The sequence below is a fragment of the Panulirus ornatus genome, chromosome 22 (assembly GCF_036320965.1).
Source record: "Panulirus ornatus isolate Po-2019 chromosome 22, ASM3632096v1, whole genome shotgun sequence".
In the NCBI taxonomy this organism is placed as follows: Eukaryota; Metazoa; Arthropoda; class Malacostraca; order Decapoda; family Palinuridae; genus Panulirus; species Panulirus ornatus.
The window spans coordinates 13,608,255-13,623,403 of NC_092245.1; the positions used below are offsets into that span (position 1 = coordinate 13,608,255).

The 15,149-nt window shown below is 42.8% G+C and overlaps 1 protein-coding gene across 2 annotated transcripts in view; it reads left to right on the top strand.

The window, feature by feature from the left end:
• The window catches only part of LOC139756564 (homeobox protein abdominal-B-like), a 217,365-nt gene that overhangs the window by 116,690 nt on the left and 85,526 nt on the right, over positions 1-15,149 (top strand). For both annotated transcript variants that reach the window (XM_071676167.1, XM_071676168.1), the window contains exon 2: positions 5,348-5,436. The gene's annotated coding sequence lies outside the window, so the exon portion shown is untranslated. The remainder of the gene's footprint in view (positions 1-5,347; positions 5,437-15,149) is intronic.

Consider the following 15,149-nt stretch of genomic DNA (forward strand, 5'->3'; position numbering starts at 1 on the left):
CACGGTAGTGAAACCTGTAACACTGGGCTATCTAGAGACCACCTAGATAGCCATCTAGAGACCTTCCAAGCCCTCGTCTGGACACACACACACACACACACACACACATACACCTCCGGCCAGCGTATACCTACCATACCCTCAAGTTAGCCGACAAGGGGTAACCCGACCGTAATACCATAACAAGCTAACCAGCTGTGGCTTCGACTCCCGGTTGTAGTGGTGGTGGTGGTGGTGGCAGATGGCGCTCCTGTCCTACATCAGGAAGTAAGCCATCTGTATGGGCATACACCTGGCGCATTCCTATGTATAGACAGGTCTGGTCACCTAAACCCATCGCTAAACTTAGCACCCAGACCTATAACCTAAACCCAGTTCCTAAACCCAGCACCTAAACCTTCAAGATAAATCTCTTACCCAAAATCCACAACTTAAACCCAGTAACTGAACTGAATACCTAAATCAGACGCCCCAATCTACTTAAACCCGTCACGTAAACCCACCACCTAAAAACCCAGTACTAAAACCCACTGCCTAAACCCGGGGTCCGAACCCCATTCTCCAACCCCCCTCCCACTCCCACTCCTCTCCCTGACGGTATAATAAGAGCGTACACAATGTGACCAGTCTGCGAGAAGACCAGTTTTCTTTTTCTCCCTTTTTGGCCAAGTCTTTTAAACCATCCTTTCTTCCCTCTCATCACATTTTCCTTTTTTACCTTTATCTGTCCCCCGTTCTTTCAATCTCTTTAGTTTATTTCAATCCTCTTTCTGTTCTTCCCTCGTTTCTTCATTCTGCTATTACTCTAATTTTCATAATTCTTCTTCTCTGTCTCTCTAAAAGAAAGTCTGTTTTTGAGTTTTCATTTTCTTTTCTGTTGTATATCCTGTGTTCATGTTGGTCTTTCTTTCTCCTCCTCTTCCAGTCTTTTCTCTTACGTTCTCTCTCTTCCCACTTCGACTCCTCCTCTTCATTCTTTCTTACTTCATCTGGTCTTCCTTGTCTTCCTTCGTGACCCACGTGTTCTTTCCACATTCTCAGACATTTCTTAGCAATTCCTCTTGTCACTTTTTTTTTCTGATTGCGGAATCCAGTTCTCCTGGTCTTCCTCCTCTTTCTCTATTCCTCCTCCTCTTCTTTGTCTTCCTCTTCCTCTATTGTTAATCTTTCTTCTCCAACGTCTATCTCCTCCTCCTCCTCCTCCTCCTCTTTATCTTCTTGTGCCTTCTCATCTTCAAGTCTCTTCCTCTTCCATCACTCTTTTTTGCTCTCTTCAAGTTCCTTTTGCTGCCTCATCTTCTTCCCCATCCGCCTTCCTCCTCCTCCTCGTTCCCTTTCCCTTCCTCCTTCCTCCCTGTCCCCCAGCCAAGCCAGAGACAGAGCCTACATCCCTCGGCTGCATAACCAATCCAGCTACAAATTGATATGTATGTAAATGGTTATTGGTACGGGCGCGTGTGGATGATGACCACACCTCCGGATTACTAGAGAGAGAGAGAGAGAGAGAGAGAGAGAGAGAGAGAGAGAGAGAGAGAGAGAGAGAGAGAGGGAGAGCAACAGAAGGATCAGCTGCAGAAAGAACGGCAGCATCGCTATCATCACTATCATCATCATCATCACTATCATCATCATCACTATCATCATTACTATCATCATCATCACTATCATCTTTATCACTATCATCACTATCATCACTATCATCATCGTCGCTATCGTCATCATCATCACTATCATCATCATCACTATCATCATCAGGAGCAGTAGCAGTGACAGTAGTTACAAAAGTAGCAGCAAGAAGAAGAACACCAGCAACAACAGCAGGAGCAACAGCAGTTACAGCAGCAGCAGCAGCAACAGCATCACTTCAGAGTCCGCTCGCCGGTCGGATTTGCAAGTAGATTGGGGGCGTCGATGACTCTGTTGCAATAAATGCGAATTTTTCATCGTGGAGAGAGAGAGAGAGAGAGAGAGAGAGAGAGAGAGAGAGAGAGAGAGAGAGAGAGAGAGAGAGAGAGCCGGTCCTCCAGCAGTAACCATGGGAACTGCGCTTCGAATCCCCATGACCCGAATGTGGAATCCTAGGGGGCAGAGAGAGAGAGAGAGAGAGAGAGAGAGAGAGAGAGAGAGAGAGAGAGAGAGAGAGAGAGAGAGGTATTGAAAAGGGGGTGGGGGGGTGAGGGGTGGGGGAAGAGGAGTTATACATACATATGTATCAGGGAGGAAAATGTTCATTGGGAAATCCCTTCTTTATCCTCCCCAACCCCCATTTTTTTTAAAGTTTAATGCACTAGTGGTGGATTAATAGCGACTGTGAAAGTAATGACTCGACGACGTTTTCTATTTCCGTAAACAATATTACATCTTATTAGGTATTAACCAAAATCTTTTCGAATATCTTTGCCTTAAAACTTTCCCTCGAAGATCAACGTGGTGGTGGCGGCGAGTTATCAACGGTGGTGGTGTCTGGCAACTGTCACACCAGTGTTGCACAGACTCTCCCAACTTTTTATAATTAAGGATATACATTTCTTCTCTCTAGCTTATGTTCATCACGTGATTAGGCAACAAATCCGTGATCAAAAGACGTATCTTTTTCCGACCATTTTAAGGAAACTGGAGTAGCCTTCATCATATACTGAGTCTATTACGTATTGTGTATTAAACTAATATCTTTGCTTAACCACGAGTATGTGTATACCATCTGTCCATATGTAGTATTCATACATAAACCATGGAGATGGAGGTACCTCGTTAATTACTAGTTGTATAGTAGTCTTATATCATTTGGGTCAAAGTAAAAGAGACAAGTGGATGTTTAGTTTCTCTGATGATTAAACGTGATATGTATTAACACAAAGTGGAAATATATACATCTATACATTGAGATTGTCTCCTCTTCCTCCTTTTTAAACTCGATTCCCGGTGCAAGAATAACAAAGTTCGGGGACCTTCAAAATCCACTCGAAAAATAAAAAAAAATATTTAGCATGACCAATTCCAGAGCTCCTCTGGGCTCCATGAATTAGCAAGACCCGTAAAGAAATTGTTCAGTCGTCAACCCACCTCTACTGTATCTTCCCTGCTGTCTCCATTTACCCCCAGCGCGTGTGAGCGTGGGCGGATGGGGGTGGTTGGTTGGGGGGGGGAGGGGGGAGGTCCAGGAGAGGCTGGGCGGCCGACACCATGGCTGAGGTAGGCGTGGCCTCCGTGACGTCATCAACCGATCGATAATCAGGTCTATAGAAAACGGGACGGACGATAGGCCTATCCCAGGAGCGGCCCTACTTGTACAAACTGGTATCTCAATTTCGCCGTCACACACCTCTGGTATCTCCCTTGTGCCTTACCGTAGCTCAAAGTTCTTGAGAGGCGGTTATCTAAGCAGCAACATACACATACATCAACGATGGTTGCTTATCCCTTTGATATCACTTTCTCCTTAATACCTTTTGATTAATCAGGTTTATATCGATGATCGGCAGGGCGCTGACATGCCTGATAGAGCATTTCATTTTCCTATCCCATTTCGTAACTTTACCACGTATGTTAAACTGAGAATGTCGTAGAGGGTCAAATGTAGTGATGGACATAGACCAGTGAGTCCAACTCACATATTAAGCAGACTAAATGATGAGGAAAGGCGATGGTAAGCCATATACTGTCCAATAGAATTCTTTGAATTAATGTCTGGTTGTTCATTGGTGCATTAGAGGGAGGAGGCGGAGCTTAATGTTGTCTGGTGTCATTTAATTGGACGAGATCGTAATATAAACAAACATTGGAATTATTCAAATCAACTGGGTAACAGATTTATAGATTATGCCATATGATTACATTTTCGTGATAATCTGTACTTCAGTTCTGTTGGACTTTACCATATCTATCATTACATTTCTCCCATATCTCAAGGAATGATCGTATATGTTCAATTATGTAAGAATATCTTAAATAGAAATAGCAATCGTATTGTCTTCAGCAAGAATTTATCAGAATCTATTACTAAATCAAATAATATCCCTTAAAAGATTCATGATTCGCATTCTGTACATTGAAGATTTCCATTGAAAACATTTCATTACTTCCCATCAAGAAATAATTGAATAAGAAAGGCAGAATCAAATCTTTGACACCGAGTATGTCATCATAGGACCTATGGTTAATATACCCATTAAGAACAGGCTCTATCTTAGTTCCAAAGTGTTTCTCCAATTAAGTCTGAGTCGTGTTTGCCAAAGGACATGTCTAACGTGAAGGTTCTCTTTGACAGACCTTTGAACAGGTGCTGACCTCAGTGACATGACTGTGATATTTAACACTTCGACATTTCCTTAAAGAACACCTTTGGCCTTTCTCTTGCTCTTTTTTTACGGTTTACTGCGCCAGATCTCTTGACCTTTCTTCCTTCTACGATGTGAAGTGAACAACTCCCTGGCCTCTCCTGAGTTCAAAGTACCACTTTGGCATTATGCAAAAGTCTTTCCAGTGGGCAGTTCTTGCAGTATCTCATCCATCCAGAGAAATACAAAGTATCTCTTTAGCATCACACAAGCATCTTTCCAGCAGCCAATTCTTGCAGTGTCTCATCTTTCCAGCGCTGATTGGAACCTTCCAATATTGCCCTGGAAATTGAATGTAAAATGTTTGCAATGTCATGTTCTTTTTCAGGAAGCACAATGCTATTGTGACGTCCCTTCGTTCCATTACACTGACGTAAGCAAGTCCAGTGAAAGAAACAATTACGTAGTTCCATTGCAAGCGACGTCATCAGATCCAGTAAAGTGACAGTGAATTCCAGTTACATAATCGGATTTGTGAGGGTCACTAGTAGCTCCAGTGGAATCATAAAACTCCACTGAAGTTGATAAGAACAGTTCCATTTATTGTTCCCCTTTCCACCAAGAACTTTCAAAAACAGAAACTTGCCTTTATCCAGGAACTGATGCTCCTCACCTTCCCCAGGATGATTCTGATTGACTCCATTGACAGTTCCTTCATTTCAGGGAATGATGTAATCAACTCCATGTCCTTCCCTTCAATTTAGTTGACCATACAATCAACATCAAGGAAGCAAAACACATAGCCTAACTTCATAATATTTTATCTTTCCAGGGAAATACTGAAGAAGACCTCTCGTCACTTTAAAAAAAAAAGTTGAAATTATCTTATTCATTCATGAACCGATGCTCTTAGTTCCTTTGACCATTTTCCATTTCTCATTTTTCCAAGAAATGAAATGAAATGTGAGTAACTCTGCCCTTAACTCTATCTATAGAGTAGACCATCAATTCCTATGACATCACAAGTTTCCATGACTTGAGGCTAACTGGAGTGTTTCCCTTCTTTCCAGGGTGTGACCTCGATGCCGCGAGCGAGGGCACTTCCACACTCAGAGGCTGCCTCCGCCCCTGCCCTCCTCCAGCCTTACTAGGACACTAGGTGAGATTCTCTAACACCTGGTGCTCGTAAAGGATCAGGATTACGTCTTGGAAATAAGTAGATAGACTTATGAATGCAGTCCATGATTTCATAAAGGTTCAAAGAATATGCATTCAATATTTGGAGATGTTAAAGATGTTCAGAGACAGTGCACTCATAAATTCTCTGTGTCATTACGGTATGAATAGGTTTCAATGGTGCTTAAGTACCTAGATAATCTTTATTGAGCATAGAGAGCTTCTAATGACATAAATAAGGTCATAGCTTCATTAAGGGGGACTTTGAGATGTGAGAGCACTTTACAGGAAGGTTAATGGATTTGTTCTAAGGTAAGTAATGGAATGTCTTTTGGATCTTAATAGAGAAAGAAATGATGGTATGAGAATTATCTTTAATATGTTAGTGTTGATTATATGTTCTAGATTAAAAAGTAGATTTAAAGATATCTAAAGACAATCATCAGCACAATGGGGATTTCTATGATGCATTAACTTTAGAAGTTTTCCTAATGTATTATGGGTTTTACAGTTACTAAGATCTCTGTCTGAGCATTAGAATGGTACTGAAGCGTCTTAAAACGGGTCGAAATCCATATAAACAAAGAGTCTTTTCATGAGAAATGAGGCATGTGTAAGGGGTTGAGTCTTGCAACGATAAGAAGGATTGTTTAAGGAGGAGATATTATTGTTGGCAACTTCATTAAGTTTACACATAGATGTTTTTAAGACATGAGAAGGATTTTATTGTATCTAAGAGCACTTAAATTTTAAAAACTTAAAGTACTTTGATTCTAGCACTATTAAACTTTATAGAATCAACCAATCTTTCATCCAAGAACCCAGATCTTTTCAGCGACTGACGTTACTGTATATTTGATCAAAATAATTCACTGTCCCTCTCGCTTTCATTCGGGGAAAATCCCTTTAGCGTGAAAGATATTCGGAACGCTGTCTCGCTCGCTTGCCCAAGCAGTTTTTACCATCATTGCGGCACACACGACTCTACTTGTGAAGTCATAGATTCTTGAGAAATTGAAGTGAGGGTGTAAGACTTTGACTGTGTCAGCGAGCACACTAAAAGCTCATCGGGTCTATGGTTAATGATGGACATAGATTTAAGAATGCTGCGATTATATCTGAGTTAAGTCCATTAACAGAAGTTTGCGTGTGAGCTAAGTTTGAAATGGAGCTCAGAAAACGTGTTTTTGAGCAAGCGGTGAAAGTTGACGAATGCAAGGAGGTCTTTAACGGAGAGACGTGAGACTTCTTGCAGGCCAACGGAGAGGATAATTTAAGGAGCAAACAAGCGAGAAGAGAATTTAAAGGATTCCCTGAGACAGGGAAGTAAACGTGGTATCTTATTTATCTTTCTCTCTTTGGGGTCGAGAGTCGCTTGAGGTCGGTGGAAGCTAAGTGTCTCAGGCTCTTCAAAATACAGCCTGAAGCATTACCTTCAGTCACATGGTACCAGTAAGAGACGAGAAGTGTTTGAAGGGACATTTCTCTGTAACTGGGAGAAGGAGCCTAGGAGAGCACAACGGTAGCAAGCTTTTGGGGACGATGGCCTAGTTTTTGACCTCACCCTTTAAGGTTAGGCCAGAGGCCACGCCATCCTATCCAAAGATCATGCGATCGTACTCAAGGATCGTACGTACCGTCGTGCTCAAGGATCGTACCGTCGCGTTCACTGTCAAAAGATTAAATCTCTTGTCTAAGAACCTGGAATGTTGATTAACGCTGAAGATTCGCCCAGTCTGCTTCCGTAGCTGAACCAGAGGGTCCTCAAGCTTTGCTATTGTCATGATATACCTGGCTAGAGGAGCTCCTCATTCCCATTGGCAGTCTTGAGGATCTCGTGGTTGTTATGTCAAAGGCCATAATAGATATCTGAGGAGTATCTTGCTAAACGTAATCAAAGTTTTCCCGCTGGTCTGGTTGTAAGTGATTGTGTGATCTAGAAAAAAATGGATTTGTAGAAAATACTTTTGTTATGAATGGAATTGATCATGATTAGGTAAACAAGAAGATCTATTCAGATTAGATTTATTTTTTCCAAAGTAGTCTACTAACAAAGTGACTAAAGATACACTCATAGGACATGATTACAATAGATGGAGACGGGATAGTAAATCAGAGGTCTCTTTCCCAATCAATGCTACAGATGGAGGCAGACTAATAAAGAAGACTAGTTCCCTTCCACCACCACCGTACACGGAGACTAGATAGTAAAGGAGAAGGAAGAAGACTCCTCCTCACCCACCAATATAGTTGGAGACGGGATAATAAAGCAGAAGGTTCCTTCCCACCCATCATTATAGATGGAGACAGGATAGTAAGGCAGAAGACTCCTTTCCCACCCACCACTATAGATGGAGACAGGATAATAAAGCAGAGGGCTCCTTCCCACCCACCACTCCCTCATAAAGTTTTAGAGAAGCAGTGTTTTGAGAGACCACGAACTACCCAGTCTGTTTGCATATCATTTAGGCTTCAGAATCGTTAGCACTTAAATGGTACCGTTTTAAACAAGGCAACATTCTTCAGGTCACAGCCACACCTGCCTTAGAAGGGGACGGCATTCCTGTAGGACAAGAGGATCCTTACCACCGCCACCACCATTACCACCAATAGGCATAGTTTCCATGGAAAAGATAGCGTTCATATGAATGTCTTGCAGACCATAGGAGCAGCTGCGCACGAGCAACCACTCAGTACAAGCAGAACTCTTGACTGTAGTTCTGAACTACTATATTCCCTTCATGTGGTAGGACCTCAGGGAAAAATTGTACTACCTACTTATACTTCGTGCTATAATACCATTGATTTTGGTTACGGTCATGATAAGACATAGACACTAGCGTGTCTCTGAGGTTCACATTGGTGCTGGTAGATCGTGGATGCGCATGCCTGGTAAGGGAGAGCATCCAACACACACACACACACACACACACACACACACACACACACACACACACACACACACACACACACACACACACACACACTATCATGGTGAGCTGGGTTGTGTTAGGAGATAATTATTGCAGTGTGGGTGTCAAGGGTATGAAGGCTGCATTCAGGCTAGGTTAAGAGAGGTGGTGTTTGGATAGGGATAATGGGATAGGAAATGGATAATTACGGGGATGAAGGGATGAGGGCAGGAATGACCAAGTTGTTTAGGTATGGGAGAGGTGAGTGCACAGGGAGAGTCATGAGATAAAAGGGTCAAAGTGAGAGTATTCTCGAGAGATGGTGTGGGAAGATAATTGGGTTATGGCGGGATTGAGGAAGGAAATCGAGTTGTTTGGTGATGGGGTAATAAGGTGGTTTGGTCCGTGATAGGAGTTGGCGGGGGGAGCAAACTGAAGTGTGTGTGTGTGTGTGTGTGTGTGTGTGTGTGTGTGTGTGTGTGTGTGTGTGTGTGTTTGCGATGCAAATAGGCTATGAAGAATTACAAACAGTCGACTCATATTTTAGAATTAGCATTAACGTCACTGTCATCTTCCTCATCATCTCACTCTTCTTCTTCTTCTTCTTCTTCTTCTTCTTCTTCTTCTTCCTCTTCTTCTTCTTCTTCTTCTTCTTCTTCTTCTTCTTCTTCTTCTTCTTCTTCTTCTTCTTCTTCTTCTTCTTCTTCTTCTTCTTCTTCTTCTTCTTCTTCTTCTTCTTCTTCTTCTTCTTCTTCTTCTTCTTCTTCTTCTTCTTCTTCTTCTTCTTCATCTTCTTCTTCCTGCTGGTCAGGAAGCTGATAAAAGATAAGGGATCCCATGTTGTTTTTGGGTAAGATGAGAGAAAATGCTCAGAGTAGGTTCGAAAACACTGTGAGACTTGAGTAAGTTGAATTGCGTCTTCATTTACATTTATTCAAATCCGAACCTTGTTACTCTACTTCTAACTTGCTTCGAAGGTAATACGACCACTTTCGAAAGCTTTAAAGCAGTACTCTCAGCAGTTTGGGCTAAACACTTACAGACTATTGGGCTGGAATGAGTAAAAATTAGTGGTTAAACGACGTAGGCGAAAGACACTTAGAAATGAGAGTCATCAAAGATGAGCTTGTCTATAAATGAGGAGGTGAAGGCAGGTGATGGTGAGGTTGGCTGTGAAATGAGATTGGCTATAATGAGGGTATTTACAAATGAATTTCATAGGATGTAGGACTCAGAAGGTAACTTAGATGTAGAAAGAACGTTAAGTTCAGATGAGTGTCGTAACAAATAAACTTTTCTTGAGGGAGTAGACGAACTAATCAATCAACATCTTTTTTTTTTACGACCAAAATTTCTTGCTGACTTTTGTAGGATTCCAGTTCGCAGTTCTTCCAATCAAAGAGAACGAACGCATCATCCAACCTTCGTGGTGATGTAAGGTTAAGACAGAGCTTAAGTAGGGTGAGATTATGACATAACAGGTGTAGGCTGAGGTGAAGGCAGCAGCAGTAGGGTGAGCTTAAGGCAAAATGATAATAACTGTGATGTCAAGGCAAGGCACTAGTAGTGCTCTGAGTCTAAGGTTACCACAGTAGTATAAGGTGAAAGTGGTGATGGTGGTGTGAGATCATGACAACAAATATTGATCTGAGATTAAGACATTACAAAGAAGATTTGAATGTATTCGTGTTGGTCTATGATCAAGACATGAGCAGTGGTGTGAGGAGAAGTCATAACTCCAAACAGTGAGAGGTTAAGTCATTGAAACAATGATGGAAGATCAAGTAAAAGCCAAGATGTTAAGTGATGTATTCATCTGTTGTTATCAAATATCCTGCTCATGTCTCACATTAAATAAATGATCATATGCTTCTCCATCTATATCTTTGCTTTTCCTTCTATATCTCTGCCAGTCCATCTATATCTCTCGTGAGGCTTTACTTCTGTCTTGTCTAATACATCAGGAGCTCATTTGTGTAACAACTCTTCGACATCATACTTCTTGATCTTGCTCCGGAGACTGAGAAACGATGCTGACAAAATCCTAGGTTGATCAGTTATAGCACGAAGGTACAACCCTTGAGCACTACGGTACATTTAATGTCCTGAACTTTCACCCAAACCTAAAGGGTTATGCCAAAGTTGCATTTCTGTGATCAAGGATGTTAAAGAGATCTTGTTGCAAGTGGCTAATATAACACGCTTCCCTCAGTATTCCGCAGGTGTTTTAATATATGTACATGAATTACTAAGTGAACTCGACCTAACGAGAAATTTTGAATATCATGAGTATGAATGAAAACTTCGTTTATGACATCGCTTAACACAGATATATATTAGTATAGTATATAGTCTAACATTCCTTAACTCAAAAATATATTCATATGCCTTAAGTAATAACAGACTGAACATTTTGAGACTTATGCTATGTACCATCCAGACGCCTTCAATGGCAAGTGTGTACCCCCGGTCGGGAACCACTCATCTCGAGTACTAGACTTAGATATGGGTGTTGTTGTTGTTGGGCTGTGAGCTCTCTCTTGCCAAGGCACATAACAACCGCCCCCCTTCCCCACCCCCTTCCTCCTCCTTGTGCTTTAGAAAGCTTTGTGAGGCGGCTGCGCGCGTGATCGTCTGTGGCTGTGATGACTATTACAGGTGTGGGTGAACTGGAGTCTTGTGAAGGGTTGCGAGAGGAGGAACCGCGCGCGAGCGTCCATCGTCGAAAACTGAACCTCTCTTGGGCCATGTTATTCATCCGTCGATCCACCTCACTTCCCACTCGAAGCCCCAGAGATGACACATACTGAAGAATAGGATCTGTCTTTTTTTATATGTTATCTGCTTTACCTAACTAGCAGACTCAATGCTGTGGATGAAGCCTCGAGACTCTCCTTTATGAGAACCCCAGGGAGTTTAGATGATCCGCAACGTCTCCCAGGAGGTCTCAGAGGTCTCGAAAGAGATAAGTTTCCTTTATTAGGCTGATATCAGTTACCAGCAAAGTTCCAATAGTTTGATATGTTCCAGCTAGTAATTAGTCGTGTATGCATCCGGCTGACGATCCCCAGAGTTTTAAAAATGGGTGGATAAGTAATTTCTGTCAAGAGATAGAAATCTTGAAACAGTCCATGAGGTTGAAATGAGTTCCATTCTTTGCGAAGCAGACGACTCTTACTGGAAGTCTAGCCATCTTCCTTTCCCTGAGAGCCTCTCCACGGAAGGAGTTGCCAATCTGGACTATTGGATTTCCTTGGACGCCTCAAGGAACCATAGGATACGAAACTGGCCGAATAGACATCTCTGGACCTCTCGAGAGACCATAGCAATCTTAAAACCTCTCCCACGAAGGTAGATGACCCTCAGATCGATTAGACGGGTTTGGGTTCTTAAGGAGTCGAATTTTTCCCATAAAACCAAAATACCGTACGAAGTTGAGAGATCCTTTGATGTACGGGTCAGTGAAAGAAGGTGTCCGCTGCCAAGTGTCTCAATCGAAATCCTTTTGGCAGTAGGAGTAAGTCCACTGGATACTAGAGACAGGGTACTTGGCGATGATGTAAGCCGTATTAACTGCCAGGATCATTGAGGCAATTTACCTCAAGTTATGACCACCGGTCGAAAAAGATGTAAACACCTTCTTCAGGTGGTCATGGTAAGCCCAGGATTATATATATATATATATATATATATATATATATATATATATATATATATATATATATATATATATATATATATATATATATATATATATATATACACCCTCTCACTACATGTATGGTTCCTGATCTGGACGACTTGTCTGCTTGTTTAGAAGCTGATCAAGGTAGTTGCATACCATGTACTCCTTGGCTGTAACATGATTGGCCTTTAAGTCAAATAGTGTTCTTTTACTTGATCACATTGGCTTGTTCTTCTTATCACTGGTTCTTCCTGTTCTCTCGTCAGTATCACTGTTCAGCATTGCCTGTTATCTTCTCTCACTGAATGATTCCACCTGTTACTGTGTTCTACTGGTAGTTTCTACTTGTTATCGTGTATCATTAATCTGCTCCTCAAATCAGTCGATATTCTGGATATATCTTTGTGAGCTGTCTTGCTTGTAGATCGAGGCAGTGTTGTTTTTTACCTGACGCTGTACAAGGTAATTGTTAAATATTTTTTCTACAGGCAACATAATGTAATACCTGTAACACTATAGTGCCAGTATTGCTGTAGTACCAGCAACACTCCAGTACAAGCAATACTGCAGTGCCTACAACACACGTAATACAGTACCAATGATAAAGAAGCCAAATTGCTTGCAATATAGGATCCCCCCCCCCTCTCTCTCTCTCTCTCTCTCTCTCTCTCTCTCTCTCTCTCTCTCTCTCTCTCTCTATCTATCTATCTATCTGTCTATCTATCTATCTATCTATCTATCTCTACCTCTATCTTTCTATCTATCTATCTATCTGTCTACCCCTATCTCTATCTCTGATGAACACGAACAAGAAGAAGAGATAACTTTAAGAACGGGTGTTAACGTGTCACATCTTTTATGAATTGGGATACGGTTTACCCGTACCAGAGTCTTGGAATTCCACCACGAGTTTAATATTGAACGTGAGAGTGTTCATCCTGACGCGAGTTCAGATGAAAGTCGAAAAAACGTGTCTTTTGTCGACAATTCTTCTTTTCCTTTTCTTTTTTTCTAACATCTCATTCTTAAAGGTAGAAATGCATTGCTATTTATGAAACATAATTGTTTCTTTTGGGGGGTAAATGAGGAATTAGGTGATAGCCTTACGTCATCTAGATACGGATGCTTTGAGTGTGTCTTGAGCCAATAGCTTTCAACATTGTAACTCAAGTGTGTTACGAAAGCTTGGTGGAGTCTGAATTGTTGAGAGAGACGACTCAGTTCTGTTGTTATTCTCGAAGCTCTGAGGCTAGTTTTTTGTTACTCTCTCTCTCTCTCTCTCTCTCTCTCTCTCTCTCTCTCTCTCTCTCTCTCTCTCTCTCTCTCTCTCTCTCTCTCTCTCTCTGTATTACTCAAATTTCTTTTTATACTTTTTTTTTTGTGTTTAAGGCCAGGAGACGCAAATACAAGACAGACACGAAGGAGAAAAGTTTATATCTTCAAGATTTTTACGTGTGAAATTTTTGAATCAAGTGTTCAAGCGGCGAAAAGCGAACAAGAGACGAAGGTCTGTTGCTCAGGGTACAGTCCCTTTACTGAGGCCATCCTCAAGCAACACTACGTGGTCTTCAGTACCTTCTCTCCGCGTCTTATTTTTGCGTTGGTCGAATTGCATGCATTCCCACGACCCATAGATATTCAAGAAGGTGTTCGATGCCTCGTCCCTGTGTTGTTGTGGTGGTGGTGGTGGTGCCTGTGTTGTTGTGGTGGTGGTAGGGTGCCTGTGTGGTGGTGTTGGTGATGGTGGTGGTCCCTGTGTGGTGGTGTTGGTGGTCCTTGTGTGGTAGTGGTGGTGGTGGAGATGTTCCTTGTGTAGTGGTAGTGGTGGTGGTGGTGGTGGTCAGTTGCACCGACTCATTGCAAAAACGCTCAACACGGCTGAGTTGTTCATTTACATTCCAGCAGCCGCCGTGATTGGCCGCAGCTCAAGTCCTCCCGCCTGGTCGCTCATGCCGGAGGCGGGGTATCGTCAAAGGCACGAGAGAGAGAGAGAGAGAGAGAGAGAGAGAGAGAGAGAGAGAGAGAGAGAGAGAGAGAGAGAGAGGCTTGAGCTGAGGCGTCCTCCCTCCAACAAGCGGCCGGACCCTCTGGGTCCGAATTGTTCATCAGATATGCATTGTACCAACCTACGTCCGTGGCTCTCTCTCTCTCTCTCTCTCTCTCTCTCTCTCTCTCTCTCTCTCTCTCTCTCTCTCTCTCTCTCTCTCTCTCTCTCTCTCTCTCTCTCTTCTCACCCGAAACCGAGCATCTGATCGTGTACGTTCACCTTACAGTATCAACCCCGATGCATATCAGTGCCTTATCGTAGACCTAGCGTGGCGATATGGTTTTAACTCATTTCCGATCATCCATCCGTTTTTACGTGCACTCTCTTCCAGTAGGTTATTCACAGTGTTGGCACAATGGACGCCCTCCGTGAGAGCCAGTGATTCGCAATATCCAGGGCAACGACGCGAGTGAGCACGGTTAGCCCCGGCTGTTTAATCGTGGGCGATGGACCTACATGCATTGTTCAGGTGCCGTTGGTATACCGTTCCCGCGCCAAAGGCTTCTGGGACGTCTCTCCCACCACCTCAGCATCGCTTTGAGAGCTGAGGGAAGTTGTCAGCGAGTCGAAGAAATTTACTGGAGTTCTGTATGGAGAGGTGCTGCTTCCCTCAACCTTCTTCGCGCTCTGTTTGACCATCAGGACCTAACGTATATGGAAGTACATGGGAAAGCCAGATAGCAGACGACCTGATGGCCAACGGCGATCAGAGTCATCTACTGGAGGACGGGAATGGATGAGTATCTTGAACTCCTTATGCATAGAGCTGGAGGTGGGATAGCAAAACAGGAGGCTCCAACATATACACGAAGATACGTACGTGGTGTCTGTGACGATGTGGTTGAAGAGTACTCCAAAGGGAGCAGACGAAGGCAACAAGCAGAGGGAGAGTGACAGAAGGGATTGTTGCTTTCCGAGGGTGATGCAGGGCGCCTAAAGTCAAAGCGGTGGTGATAACACGCATAGAACAGATTGCTCAGGTGGGATTCCACAAGCGAATTCTAACCTTATCCCTCAGGAGGTGGCTGTGCATGCAGAGGATAACGAAGGCG